Genomic DNA, 14,538 nt, shown 5'->3' on the forward strand with positions numbered 1-14,538 from the left:
AATATTATTGTATTGATGTGTATTCTTTCCTTCAGGTTTGTTAATATTTGCTTTATATATTTGTGTACTCCTATGTTGAGATGATGAGCGTGTGTTTACTAATGTTATAGCCTCTTGATGAATTGATACTTTATCACCATATAATATCTTCTTTGTCTCTTATTACAGTTTTTGTGTAAAGTCTATTTTGTATGATACAAGTATAGGTACCTCTGCTTTCTTTTGGTTTCCATTTGCATGGAATATCTTTTCCCATTCCTTCACTTTCAGTATATGTGCTTCCTTAAAGCTGAAGTGAGTCTCTTGTAAGCAGCATATAGTTAAGTCTTGTTCTTCTATCCATTCAGCCAGAGTATGCCTTTTGATTGGAAAATTTAGCTCATTTACATTTAAAATAATTATTGCTAGGTATGGACTTACTATTGCCATTTTGTTAATTATGATTATTCAGTATTTCCTGAATGAATGAATGGATGAATAAATGACTTACTTATTGAACTGAAACTTTTCTTACCATTTATTTTCCCAAATCATTAGTACAAAGTTTTAATTGAATAAAATGCTTTTTTCCCCACAAGTGATTATAATACAAAGACACTCATCTTTGAAAAATCGTGCCTTAGTTTGCCACAAGGCTTTAAATTTAAAGGCACACTGACAGAAATTGCCATTGGTAGCTTGGCTGGAAGAGTGTAACACCTTAAGCTAGGTGTGGTATGTGGCCTAAAATTTGGGACACTCATGACTGTTTTGGTCATTCATTTCATTCATTCATTCAACAAATACTACTTGAGTACCCTGTATGTATTGAGGTCTCCAACATGCACTGGGGGGATGTTGATGATCAAAACCCCTAACATGTTCTCTGCCCGCATTGGGCTTGACAACTAGTCATTTCCTTCAGAATCTTGGGCACAAGACTTGATGAAATTTGTCAGTGTCTGTCGGTCAGAAGATGAAGATGGATCTTCTTTTGTCTTTCACATTAAGACAATTAAATCCCACATTTAACTCTTCCTTCCCCACCCCCTCCACCCCATGATTTTAGGAGTTTTGCTAATAGTACTCATCCATGGAAGCACTCCAAAAGCATGCCCAAGTTCATTAGAAATGAGTCTCCCCTCCCCTGCCTTCTCCAGCAAGGAACAGCCAAGGACACTGAGGGGGAGGTTCACACTTAAACTCTAGTGGAAGGACCCCAAACCCACATCAGACATCCTGGCTCCCAGGCCTGTGCACATGTCGTGCACCCTCTCTGGCTAAAATCTAAACTGCTTTAGTCACCGCTCAGGACGCCCAGGGCTCAGTCAGAAACTTGAGCTAAGTGAGGACAGCCCACCTGCAAATGCTCCTTCTCTTCTTTTCATGCTTTTTTCCATGGCTCCTGACACTTCTTGGCCACCCATCATTTTCCATTTAGTTGTGGGCAGTCTTCTTATCTTCAAAGTGTTTTCCTTTGCCTTGCAGAGGGAAGTCTACTCCTAAATGAAGTTCTTGGTTTTCTGTGTGTGCCGAGAGCCTCTGCCAGGAGCCCAGCTGCTTTCAGACCCTTGCCACCCGGCCTCCGCCAGCATTTCCGAGTTTCCACTACGAGAATAGATTCCTTGGAAGGAGACTTGCTTCTTTTGGGCCACGAGGCCTCTTTTCTGAGAGGGGAGACAGAGTGAGAAAGCCCAGGGGAGAGCCGGCTCAGAGGTTCCATGAAAAAGGTTCTTCAGGGCTGGCTTGAACGGTGGTTTTGTGTGACAGAAGAATCCCTCAGTCTTTCTGGTTTTGGCCAAGGCTCCTTGCTTCTTCGTGGGATGTTGATGAATTTGTGCCTGGTTCCTCTCTGATGATTACCTCTGTGTTTACACTGGGCTGCCTCAGAGACACTGCTGTATCTTGAATGCTCATTCAAGGAGAGTAACTCAAGGGCTGACAGCTGGTGAGGTCATTCCACAGTCTCGCCAAGGCCCGTGTGCCATTACAGTGAAGTAATAATGTATTTATAACACACCTAACCACTGATGGCTTCTATTGCTGTGGCTTTTCCCCCTGCATTTGCACAGATGTTTTTTGAGAACTCAAGAATTGGCCTCCAGAAACAACCTCCCAGCAAACGAACTCTGTCTGTTGACTCTAGCGGGTGCTTATAATGAGAGTTGTTAGCACGCGGGATTTATGTTTCAAATATCATTTTAATTTCTCAAGCAGTGTTTTTACCACAAGATGTTAATTCACTGGATTCACTTGAATCCCACAGCCTTTCTCTCTCTCACAATGTGTGCTCTCTCTCACTCTCTCTCTTTCTTTTTTAATGAAAATATGGACTTGGTTTCTAAGGAAATATTCTCAGTGCCTGATTCATTGAAACACAGTGCATTCATTTTCCATGGAATTTACTCTGAAATGTCATAATCTTTTAATTCGATAAATGATGTACCTTTGTGGTTCATTAAGCCCCTCTCTCTATCCCCTAGGAGCAACCTCTTTGTCACACACAAGGGCTCTGTAATTAGTCCCAACAGGAGCAGTTGATCTTCCCGAGAGACACAAGCTGCTTTTAACATTTATCAGTAAACAAGGGGAACACTCTTGCGCTGCTGGTGGGAATGTAAATTGATACAGCCACTATGGAGAACACTATGGAGGTTCCTTAAAAAACTACAAATAGAACTACCATATGACCCAGCAATCCCACTACTGGGCATATACCCTGAGAAAACCATAATTCAAAAAGAGTCATGTACCAAAATGTTCATTGCAGCTCTATTTACAATAGCCAGGAGATGGAAGCAACCTAAGTGTCCATCATCGGATGAATGGATAAAGAAGATGTGGCACATATATACAATGGAATATTACTCAGCCATAAAAAGAAACGAAATTGAGTTATTTGTAGTGAGGTGGGTGGACCTAGAGTCTGTCATACAGAGCGAAGTAAGTCAGAAAGAGAAAAACAAATACCGTATGCTAACACATATATATGGAATCTAAGAAAAAACAAAACAAACAAAAACAAACAAACAAACAAAAATGGTCATGAAGAACCTAGGGGTAAGACAGGAATAAAGACACAGACCTACTAGAGAATGGACTTGAGGATATGGGGAGGGGGAAGGATAAGCTGTGACAAAGTAAGAGAGTGGCATGGACATATATACACTACCAAACGTAAAATACATAGCTAGTGGGAAGCAGCCACATAGCACGGGAGATCAGCTCAGTGCTTTGTGACCACCTAGAGGGGTGGGATAGGGAGGGTGGGCGGGAGGGAGAAGTGAGAGGGAAGAGATACGGGGACATATGTATATGTATAACTGATTCACCTTGTTATAAAGCAGAAACTAACACACCATCGTAAAGCAATTATACTCCAATAAAGATGTTAAAAAAATAAAAACAATGGTGCACACACTAGGTTGACATCTAGGACAGATTCCTGCAAAAACTGTTGTCAGTCTTGTAAATCTTAATATTTGCTGATAGTGGTGGGTTTGAGATAACAGCCCTATTGACTTCACACTTAGCACTCCAGATATGAAAAAAATAAAAACTGTTGGAGATTTTTGTCCTGACAATCTCATATTGTCCCTTTTTTCCCTTTCCTCTCCTGCAATCCCAAAGCATTTTATCTCTGCTTCTTAGTCCTCTGACTGAATCAGCTCTGGAAGGAAGGCATTACCTTACATGAAGGCATCTCATTGGCTCACAAGCCCCCTCCGAGGCCCCCAGTGCAAGAGTAAATATTTCTAAATTCACACACATCCTTCCTGGTTTTTCACTAGCCCTGAAACAGGTGACATCAACTCTGGGACTTAGACAAGAGGGTAAAATCCTCCCTTCTCTCTTTACCTCCCGAGCTTTCTGTAATCTGGGGCAGTTGGCTTTTGACACACAGCTACTTCACTGCTGCTTCTGAACAGACCACTCCAAAGCCTCTGCTTGGTCGTGACCCTTGACCTCTTTGAAATTCCAGGCTCTGTAGAGCACAGCCTCCCGGAGGGAGGCGTTTCCCCTGCTGATTTCTGCCTCAGTCTCCTCTCCAACTTGCCTGCCCACTCTCTTTCCTCCGTTGTTACCTGGTGAATCTTGGGCTGCCTTCTGGCTGTGGGGCTATACACCCAACTGGGCAATCTTTTCCAACAACCCCCAGTCCGTAGTTTCAATCATATTTCTGTTTCTAGCTCTGACCCTCCCTTCACCGACTGAACATGCCCGTCTCTAGATGTCTGGGAAGGGGTGAATTTCCCATCCATGGCCTGTCTTGTTCTTTTTCCTCCTGTAGTGAATTCTAGCTCACCAAACATCCTAGTCCTTCACGCAGGAGGCCCAGATAGAAACCTCAGTGTCATCGTTGCCCTCTCCTTTGCCCCAGCCTCTCCTGCATTCTCATCTACTCCCTCACTATGTCCTATTGGTTCTTCCTTTTTCACCGTCATGAGACACATCAGAATCACCTTGCTGCTTCTAAAACAAACTTGCTGGGCCCCATCCTGGAGACCGTGATCAGTACATCTAGGGCCAGGCATCTGTGTTTTGATGAAGCTCTGAGGGATTTGGACGCGCAGCCAGGGGGAGAAACACCGCTGGAAAGACTGGCTCTTCTTTCTGTTTCCACAGAGCCTGCCTGGGGTCAGGCGGGCCCCTCTTCATCCTGCACTTAGCTTGCCCCCGCCTCCCTGGCTTTCTTCCTCCAGTTGGACACCCGGCCAGAGGAACTTTCTAGAGAGGCATCCAGTCGTGTCATTCCCTTGTTTAAAAGTGTGGGCTCCTGTTTTCCACCAGCAGTTCCATACCCCTTATCATGATTGTTCATTTACTCCTCTTCCCCCCTCTGGGCGCCTTCCTGCTATCTTTCCCACCATCAGGAAGGCCAGCTACCCCTTTCTGTGCCCTGTGGATCATTGGTGCAGCACGTGTATTAAAGCTGGAGTTGTTTTTCCAAGTCCAGCTCCAAAGCCAGGTCTCTCACCTGCTGGGGAAGCCCTTGTTGGCCAGAGGCACTCCCTCCTGTGTGTCCCGCAGCACAGAGCCCCAGGCCTGCTACCCCTCCCCCCGACCGCTACCCACAGAGGAGAGGGACTCCTGCAAGGCAGGGCCCACTGCCCTCCACGCTCCCCTTGGTGCGCACGCAGACAAACGCACGTCAGTTTTCACAGAGACTTAGACAGTGTTGTTTCAAGCTAAGGGATAGGGCAGGTTTCCAACAACAAAAAAATTAGAAAGAATGAACATTTTTTTCCTTCATTAGAGCTTTTACCCTCTTTGCTAAAACATTTTTATTTTATACTGGAGTAGAGCTGACTAACAATGGTGTGCTAGTTTCAGGTGTACAGCAAAGTGATTCAGTTGTACTTATACATGTATCTCTTCTTTTTCCAATTCTTTTCCCATTTAGGTTATTATATAATATTGAGCAGCCTTCCCTGCGCTATATGGTAGGTCCTTGTTGGTTATGTGTTTTAAATATAGCAGCGTGTACAAATATACCCAGTGTGCTACGTGCTGGAGCCACAGTGGTGTGAGTGGGAGAAGGACAAGGGCTCAGAGAGAACAGGGTTCAAACCCCAGCCCTGCTCTTTCCCTCCACGTGACCCAAGACCGGGCATTTAATATCTTTGTGGCTTCGCCCCTTTGTCTGTAAAATGATGTTAATTATACGTACTTTGCAGGGTTGAAATAAGAATAAAATGGGATGGCGTATAAAAAACACCCAGCCCATAGAGGATACATGACAAATGTCATTTTCCCTTTTTTCTCCAGGAACCAGGATGAAGTATAGTCAGTCCAATAGGACACCAAAGGACAGTCCTCAACTCCCACAGGAGTCCCACAGTCCAACTTCCACAAGTCTGCTTTCCCTCGGCTTTGTTGAGTCCCCTCACCCCTCCCTCCCACCTGCAAGGCTTCCTGTGCGTGTAGTGGTAAAGCCAAGCGTGGAAGGCATGATCTGGACTCTGGCTGTTTTAGCTACTGCCTGACCCCAGAGAAATTACTTAATCTCTGTAGACTTTAGTTTTCTCTTCTGTAAAATGGGGTAGTAATATGATCTATCTCACCATCTTGTCATGGGAATTAATGATATATACACACAGTGCCTGACACACAGGGCTGGGTATGTAGTAGTTATTATCATTACAAAAGGGAGGCAAGACGGCTGTCATGTCCTAACCAAGCTGTTGATATTTGGGGGCATAACCAAGAAAAAAGATGTCCCTCTCTCACTGGTATTTCTCTTCAGTTTGTCTCCTAATACGTTGGGAGTTCCATTTCACCATCTGAGAGAAGAGTGACTTAAAAATGCTTCCACCCTTTGGTAAATTTTCATTGTGCTATGCAATTTACTGCAATTAATTATAGGATTTAACATAATTATACTTATGTAATTAATTTAATAAGCCAACTCAATTTAAATTGTCCCCCCCCCCTTTTTTTTTGCATAGAGTGTGCAGCTCCTCACTCAAGTCGTTGCCTCAGGCTTGCAGGAGAGAACTTGGCTTCCTGCCTCTCTCCAGTGTTTTGGAAAACAGGAGGGAGAGCCTTCAAGGTGTTATTGGGTCAACTTTCTTCTTGGATAATTCAAGCTTGAGGCTGCACAGTAGAAAGTGTTTCTCACTGTATACCTTTCTAGGTGTTTCTACCTATGGAAAAAAGCATAAGGCCAAGTTCTTGTGGTCCTCCTGGTGAAGCTTAATGACTGGGCTTACTGGGAACTGCCTTCCAAGCCACAGCGATCCTCTCCTCCCCATGCGGACAAAGGCCATGTTGCTTGGGTCTTTGTCTGTGGGAGTTGGAATCCTAGAAAATATTTTTCAACTCAAGACAGCCTAGTAATGAAAGATTACTTCATATTGTTAAAGTAAGTGACACGAAAGAAGGGTGGGCCAAGACTCCTAGAACCGTATTACACCATGTTACATGTTGAACAACCTCCCCTGTACTAGGCAATTCCATCCGATTTCCTTTAAAGCCAAGGGTTAGTTTGTCCTTTAGAATGGGGTGAATTTGAAGTTGGAATGTTTTTTCCCGATTCCTGTTTCTCTAAAGAAATAATCAGGCCTCGATGCTATGGTTGGTGAGGTCCAAAGCTTGTGTAACACTGCTCCCTGCGGAAGGAGGATCTTCTCTCTTCCAGGTTGCACAGACTGAGGCACAGAAACACAGAGGCGGTTCATGAGCTCTATCATGGTGAAGGCTATTTAAATCAATTAATACTTACCATGTTTCTGGCACTTACTCTCACTTATGTGTCTGTGGATGAGCTCGCATTGATCTGATTATGACGGGCTTGGCTTCAAGCTCCTGACTGGGTCTAGGTCTGCTCCACATGCTTCTAATCTACCTTGGCTCAGTGGCTGCCCAAGGCACACAAAGAACAATCCAACTGTGCAAGCATCTTTTGTGTCTGTGCTCAGAGTCGTACCTATTAACATCCTGTTGGCCAAGGGAGCAGCACTGCCAAACCCAAAGTTAAGTGGGTGTAACTCCACCCTTCATGAAGCCCAAGCAAGTCACAGAGTGGGGGATGGGGGCGGAGGAGTAATTATTTGCTGAGCAATAATATAAGCTACCACCGTCACCTATTTACGTGCAGGGCAAGGAATTCAAACTTATCTCCTTTTATTGTTTTAGTTAAATCGTATATGAACATAGGAATAATGTACTACCTTAAAAAATCTGCATTGTGAATCTTTAGTTTCATGGCAACAGCATGGAAGTTGGAGACAGATGACCAAATCCTGTCTCTGTGACTTCCTGAGGGTGGCTCTGTTGACAAATGAGTTGACCAGCCTAAACCTTAAGACCCTCATTATAAAATGCAGACAATCCTTCAGTCTGGCTTTCAGTGTTTCCATGAGGATGAAGTAAAGTACTTTGAAAACTGTAACGTGCCACCAAATTACTGTTGCTGTTTTTTTCTAATTAGCAGAATGAAAACCTTAGCCAAAACAACACTCGTGCTTTTTACAGAGGGAAAAGGGAGCTGTCCTGGTATAGGAACTTGGGTTGGAACCTTGACTCCATCAATTACTTGGCCTTTATGAACCTCTGTTTCCTTCTCTGTAAAACTCTGTAAAACCATCAGCTCTGCTTACCTCTAGTGTTTTGGAGACATCAAATGAAACAATGGATGAAAAACACTTCGTAAACTGTAAAATGTCATGCGATGTGCAACGGGAACTCAGAGCATCATCTTCAGTGCCGTTAATGTTTATCTGTCATCTGAAAGAAGGGGAGTCACAGAGAATTACAGGTTCAAAATGGTTATTCTTTACATGCAGATATGGTTTTAAAAGAATAAGTAGTTTTTGAGATCAAAGTTTAAAGAAAATTGTGTCTTATAAATGCAGTAGAGGGGGCAACTTTTGGAGGAAAGTCAAAGGTTGATATTCTCTTCTGAGTAAAGGTAAGCAGAAGGGCTACAGAGGTGCCAAAGGGGCTGTTTTACAGGCATCTTATTACAGGGGACTCAGGGCATATTCCAACTGGCTTTTCTGTAGATCTTCAAAACCTCTGAGTTTAAACGAGGGAACTGAACTAAAGGGAGGGAGGTGAGGCCGGTGGTCAAGAGTGTGAGAAGATAGGTCTGGATTTATATCCCAGTTGTGTGTGGATTTATATCCCACAGCATGCTGCGGAGCGGTATGACCTTGGGAAAATTACTTAGCCTATCTGCTCCTGGGTCTTCTCATCTATACAATGGGATGAGCATCTGTGCCTAACTAACAGGAAGTGTTGAGCACCTCATGGGCGGTTAATATGGCCACCCAGCCCCTGGGACCTCAGGGTCATACCTGGCAGGCCTGAGGGAAGGCAGAAATAGAAGCTGATGTACTTTTTAGGAGTAAAATGCTTGACTGGTGGGGCCTCAGTGTGGCCCATCGTATAGAATGATCCTCTATCTTTAAGAACTTCCTCTAAGTTCTGTTTAACCCCCTTGGACAGCCTTTAAATACCAACATGGTCAGACTGTATTCCAGGTCAATCACTAAATTAGAATTGCTGGGGGTTTTGTCCAGGCATTGGCATCTTCAAAACCCCACTCCCACCCCCAGGTGGTTCCCATGTGCAGACAGGCTGAGGACAACTGCTCTGGTGCCACAGGCAGCTTCCTCCTGTAGGACAGATTAACCTGGTGGTCAGGGATGCAGGGCTTTGGAAGTAGACACATCTGGGTCTGAATCTTGGCTCTGCTGCAAGTAGCTGTGGATCTCAAACCTCAGTTTTTTAATCTATAAGTGGAGACCACAGTCCTTACTTCATGAGGCTGGTGCAAATATGAAATGAAATAACAAATGTGACCTGACTGGCATATAATGAGAGTTCCAAAAATGGTGGCTACCGTTATTAAAAGAGGCCTTCTCTTCTCCCTTTAATTCATCTTCCTTTGATCTCACTCTACTCTCTACCATATTACCTGATTTTATTTCCAATGTAGCATATAAGAGAATCTGAAGTCATTTTTATTTATTTGTTTATTGTAATATAGGTACTATCATCACAAGGATATTATCTGTCCTGCTTGCCTCTGTGTTCCAAGTACCTAGAACAGTGCCTGGCACACAGTAGGTCTTCAATAAATACTTGATTGAATGAATGAATACATGAATGTTATCCATCTTTGGAAAGTCTAATTAAAATAGTCTCCCTTCCTGTTCAAGTGAGAGTTTTTAACTGTTGAGTTCCCCTTAGAAGAGATAATTGATTGCAACTGGAAAAACAATCTAGAAACTCAGGGTTATAGGCATAGTGTATTTCTGGAGAGACTTCTGGCGGACGGCTGCTTCTGAGAGCCCTTCTCCTTTCTCTGCCCTGGAGGCTGGAGAAAGCACACCTGCTTTTCTTTTTCTCCCAGATTGACTGCAGACGGGGAGATTCAGAAAAGGCTCCTCTCCCCACCAAATGAATTCCATCTCAGGTCACTGGGGGTAGTGGGGAGGTGGAAAGTGAGAAGCCTGCATTGTTCTCTCTCCCACCCTCTTCAGACAGATCTTCCACCTGTCCCCTCAGGAGCCTGCCTGTGTCTGTTGAACATTCACTCACCTTTTGCTAACCCTTTAGCTTTTCAGAGCAAACAGCCTCTTAAAGAGGAAGAAATGCTTCCAGGCGGTTTATGTGAATACTTCAATGCAAAATGGACAAGTCTGTGCTCGTTGGTAAACTCAGGTGGGTTACTTCTATTGTTGATTTGAGCCAAAGAGATCGTTGATTTGAGCCAAAGAGAAGGAGGTGGGGGGTGGGAGTGAAGGCTGTTGAATAATCACAGTTTGAAGGTGGCTTCCACCAGTTGCTTAGACCACCAGCACACCACATGGTAGACGCTACACTTGGTCATGACTGAAACTCTAAGACAGCCCTTTCTTTCTTGAATCAAAGATTATAAATCTGGGAAGGACTTCAAAGTTGGCCTTGTGAAGTACAACCCCTTGAGTTTTACAAATGTGGAAACTGAGGCTCATAAGAGTTTAAACCACATGTGCAAAGTGCCCTAGCTGGTTACTGCGGACCCAAGACTGGAATCTTAGTCTTTCAACTCCTGGTTCACTCACTTGTCTATGACCCTACGTCTGCCCTCCTCATGTACTAAAAAAGAGCAGAGAGAGACAAGAGAGTTTGACATCTTGACTGAAACAGTTTCTGGATCTTCTAAAAACTGAAGGTGAAAAGTATGGAGAGAAAGGACAAGGGTTTGAGCAAAACAAACGGCCCAGGTGAATGAGTATCTGAACCCTGAAGTGACTTTCTGGTAAACCCAAGCAGGAGAGAGACTTTTTCCCTCCGTAAAAAACCATCCAGGCTGTGTGGGAAAACATAGTTTATTGTTGTTATTTGTTCCCTGTTACCTGGAGACCTCCTTAGGTATGGAGAATTTGTACTTGTTGGAAATTCAGTAGAACCTTCATTATTTCATTTGAGTGATTCTCTAGGAAGGTTGGGACCCAGGCAAGGATGTGATAAAGATACTGTGATCTAATCCACACTCTATGTTCACTGTCTTATGTTTTGCTTTCTTTACCTCACATTTCCCACCTAGATTTGCTGGTCTCTCGGGTCAATCATTTCTTCTGAGAAAATGCACTGTACTCTCTGTTACCCACACATTATTTAGTACGAAGCAGTTGTTTAGCTAAGTGCTTTTACAAAGTGCTCTAGAATCATTTTTGTGAGATATTCTTTTTTAAATTACTTTTTTTTTGGCGGTACGTGGGCCTCTCACTGTCGTGGCCTCTCCCGCTGCGGAGCACAGGCTCCGGACGCGCAGGCTCAGCGGCCATGGCTCACGGGCCCAGCCGCTCCGCGGCACATGGGATCTTCCCGGACCGGGGCACGAACCCGCGTCCCCTGCATCGGCAGGCGGACTCTCAACCACTGCGCCACCAGGGAAGCCCCTGTGAGATATTCTTTACCAAGCCACCATGGAGAGCATTGAAACACAGACTCAGAGACAGTGGAAACCGCACAGCCTCACATCAATTTGTCATTCTAATCAACACCAAATTCAAGCTAATTAAATCTATATTTTATGAGCTCTATTGATTCATGTTATTTTGGAGTCTATCAGAAAGGCGAATTTTATTGGTAAATTGTTGTTATTATTCCTGGAGTGAGACCATCTCATGATTCCTCTGATCCTTGGAAAATACAAATGACCAAAATTGACTCAAGAAGAACAGGAGGCTAGAATAGAGCAATAAATAGAGAGTAAGTTCAAATGCTATCAAAGAATTGCTTCTGAGAGAGACTTTAGCTCAGATTATTATTCCAAGGGATTTTTTTCAAAGTTTTAATGAAAATTCCCATTATGTATAAACTGTTCTGAAGCAAAGGAAGAAAACCATTGCAATTGATTTTTCAAGGCTAACATATTCCTGATACCAAAACCTGACAGAAATGGCGTTAAAAAAAGCTGCAAATCGATCTCACTCATGAATAATGAGAAGCAATAATTCTAAATAAAATACTAGTAAATTGAATCTAGTAATGTATGAAAGAATGATTCACCATGAACAAATAGAGCTTATTAAACATATGAAAAATGTTTTACTATAGAAAATCTACTGGTATAATAGGTCAAAGAAGAAAAAATATGACAATCCCTACAGATTTTGAAAAGCTAAAATTAGATATTCATTAATAATTCTTTGGAATCATAGATTCCTAAGAATAGAGGGAATTTTCCTTAATTTGATATGGAAAAATCTAACTCAAATGAAAAGACAATGGCACTTCTGAGGGTAAAAATATGGCATTCTTATTAATTCAAGAACAAGGGAGGAGGCTATCACCATTGGTACTTAATATTGTTCTAGAATCTCTGACAAACGCAATTGGTGATAAAGAATAAGTGCACTTATAGGAAAGAAGCATAAGAGGTATCATTTATCTGTGCATTACAGAAATGTCTACCAAGAACAAGTGAGCAAGTTCAAAATATACATTAAAGAAAATTTCATTTATAATAGAAAAATACTTAGAAAATATACAGCAAAAAGATTATATTCACAATAATAATAACAAGATACAAACTACCTAGGAGTATATTTACAGGATAATTTGGGTCTATTTGAGAAGAAAACCTACAAAACTTCACTGACTGTCATAAAAGAAACGTGAATAGAAGGAGTGGTATTAGTGTATCCATGTATTTGCTGATTCAATATTATAAAATTTTAATTTCCTTAAATTAACAGGTAAGTTTTATGTAATTACAAAAGAGAGTCCAGATTATAATTCTCATTTTATTTTGGAGACAACATTTGACAGAATGAATCTAAAGTTTATTTGGAATGGCAGTGGATAAAAATCCTCAAGAAACTTTGAAAAGCAGAAAGTAACAGAAACAGAAAGTAATGGAGGGGAATATTTGTGTTGCACAATATTAAAATACCTTATTTTTATAATAATAAAATGGTTTTATACCAGTGCAAAAATCGACAAACAGATGTCTGGAAGGAAATAGAGTCCAAAAATTATATGTAGAAAAGGTGGCATTTCAAATCAGTAGGGAAAGGAAATTTTTTTTTCACAAGAGTTCTCAGAGAGTTGATTAATTATTTGAAAAAAATACCACAAAATAAATGATAATTTGATTAAAAATTGAGTATAAATATATCATCACATGATAGCTAGAGAAAGGTAAATATCTGAGTTTGAGACAGAAAATAATTTTTGTCTATTAAAGCATACTGGAAAAGACTGATTGTATTGGCTATAAAAATATAACAGCTTATGTATATAAAACAAAATGTCAAAATTAACTTTTTCAGAACACCATCCTAAGTCCACAATAGCCTTAACAACCTGAGTCAGAACTAGCTCAGTGTGAAAAGCTTTTGTCCTGGAACTTAACCAAAAATAATCAACATTGTTTAACCTTATAATTTCCTGGGACAGCAGTAACAATAAGAGAAAACAATTTTAAACACTTAAGGTAAAGATGAAAAACTTAGAGGTGAAAACTGGAAGATGAGATGTCAACTGGGGGCTTTGAAAACCTCCAGCATATTACTGGAAATCTAGATTGTCACCTGCAGGAGAAGGGCTGTGTGCACACCCAGGAAAGACCTGAAAATGTCCTAATATTTCACTTCTGGCTGACCTGGAAGCCCTGCACAAGCAGGAAGTGAAGGCTAAGGCAGAGTTGTCAACAGTCCAAGTATTGAAGATATGCCTCAACATGCACACAAAGCTCCTTGACAATGGCTGGAGGACTTATTATTTTAAGGCATTTGAAGAATCCTTGCCCAATCATTAACTGACCTAAGCTAACCAAGCCAAGGCTTCAGTGGATACACATAACAAAGAATACAGACTTCACAGAATTCATTCATGAAAGTCACTAAACAAACAGCAATAACAACAACAAACAGCAGTGACAATGAACATTGTTGTAAACATAGCATAAAGAAAAAAGTATTCAAAAAGGAATTTCCCGGCAGTTACTAAAACATATAGATAAACCTTAAGTAAACTCCTGACTAGTATAAATGTACTGAGATAGCATAATCCAAATGGCAAGTTATCCCTAAAAGGTTTATATTCTATTTCAGTGCAGAAACCCAAGAGAAGGAGATGGCTGGAACACTTAAAATGATGAAGTCATCTCTGTTTTTAGAGACCAAATAGGGAGCAGTTGCTCTTGGATACAGAGCTCTGTACCAGTATTATATCAGTTCTAATACTTAGATGTGAGTCCTTTCCTGTGAAGCCACTTGGACTGAAAAACCTCCTTGAAGTGAAAAGGATTGGGCAAAGCAGAAGAGGGAGAAGAGAAATAGCCCTGGACCTCTGATCCCTATGCTTCATTAATAGCCTGATTAGGAGAGAAGGAGAGTTAATAACAGAGCTAATCTGGTGTAAACTATAGCTAGAATTGTACATTTGAATTTGTAGCATATTAGCTAATGATTTATTAGTAAGTTTCATCAAGTTCATTCTATACTGTACATTGGGCTCTTCTCAATTATTTACTTTATCTTTATGAAATTGCCCCTCACCTGGCTTTCTTTTTTTGCCGTACGCAGGCCTCTCACTGTTGTGGCCTCTCCTGTT

At 41.8% G+C, this 14,538-nt stretch overlaps 1 protein-coding gene across 19 annotated transcripts in view; it reads right to left on the reverse strand.

The window, feature by feature from the left end:
- Positions 1 to 14,538, reverse strand: part of MEIS1 (Meis homeobox 1) — a 964,979-nt gene that overhangs the window by 260,677 nt on the left and 689,764 nt on the right. For all 19 annotated transcript variants that reach the window (XM_079941540.1, XM_079941543.1, XM_079941545.1 and 16 more), the window contains one exon: positions 8,082 to 8,208. The gene's annotated coding sequence lies outside the window, so the exon portion shown is untranslated. The remainder of the gene's footprint in view (positions 1 to 8,081; positions 8,209 to 14,538) is intronic.

Source organism: Stenella coeruleoalba (genome assembly GCF_951394435.1).
Source record: "Stenella coeruleoalba genome assembly, chromosome: 13".
Taxonomy (NCBI): Eukaryota; Metazoa; Chordata; class Mammalia; order Artiodactyla; family Delphinidae; genus Stenella; species Stenella coeruleoalba.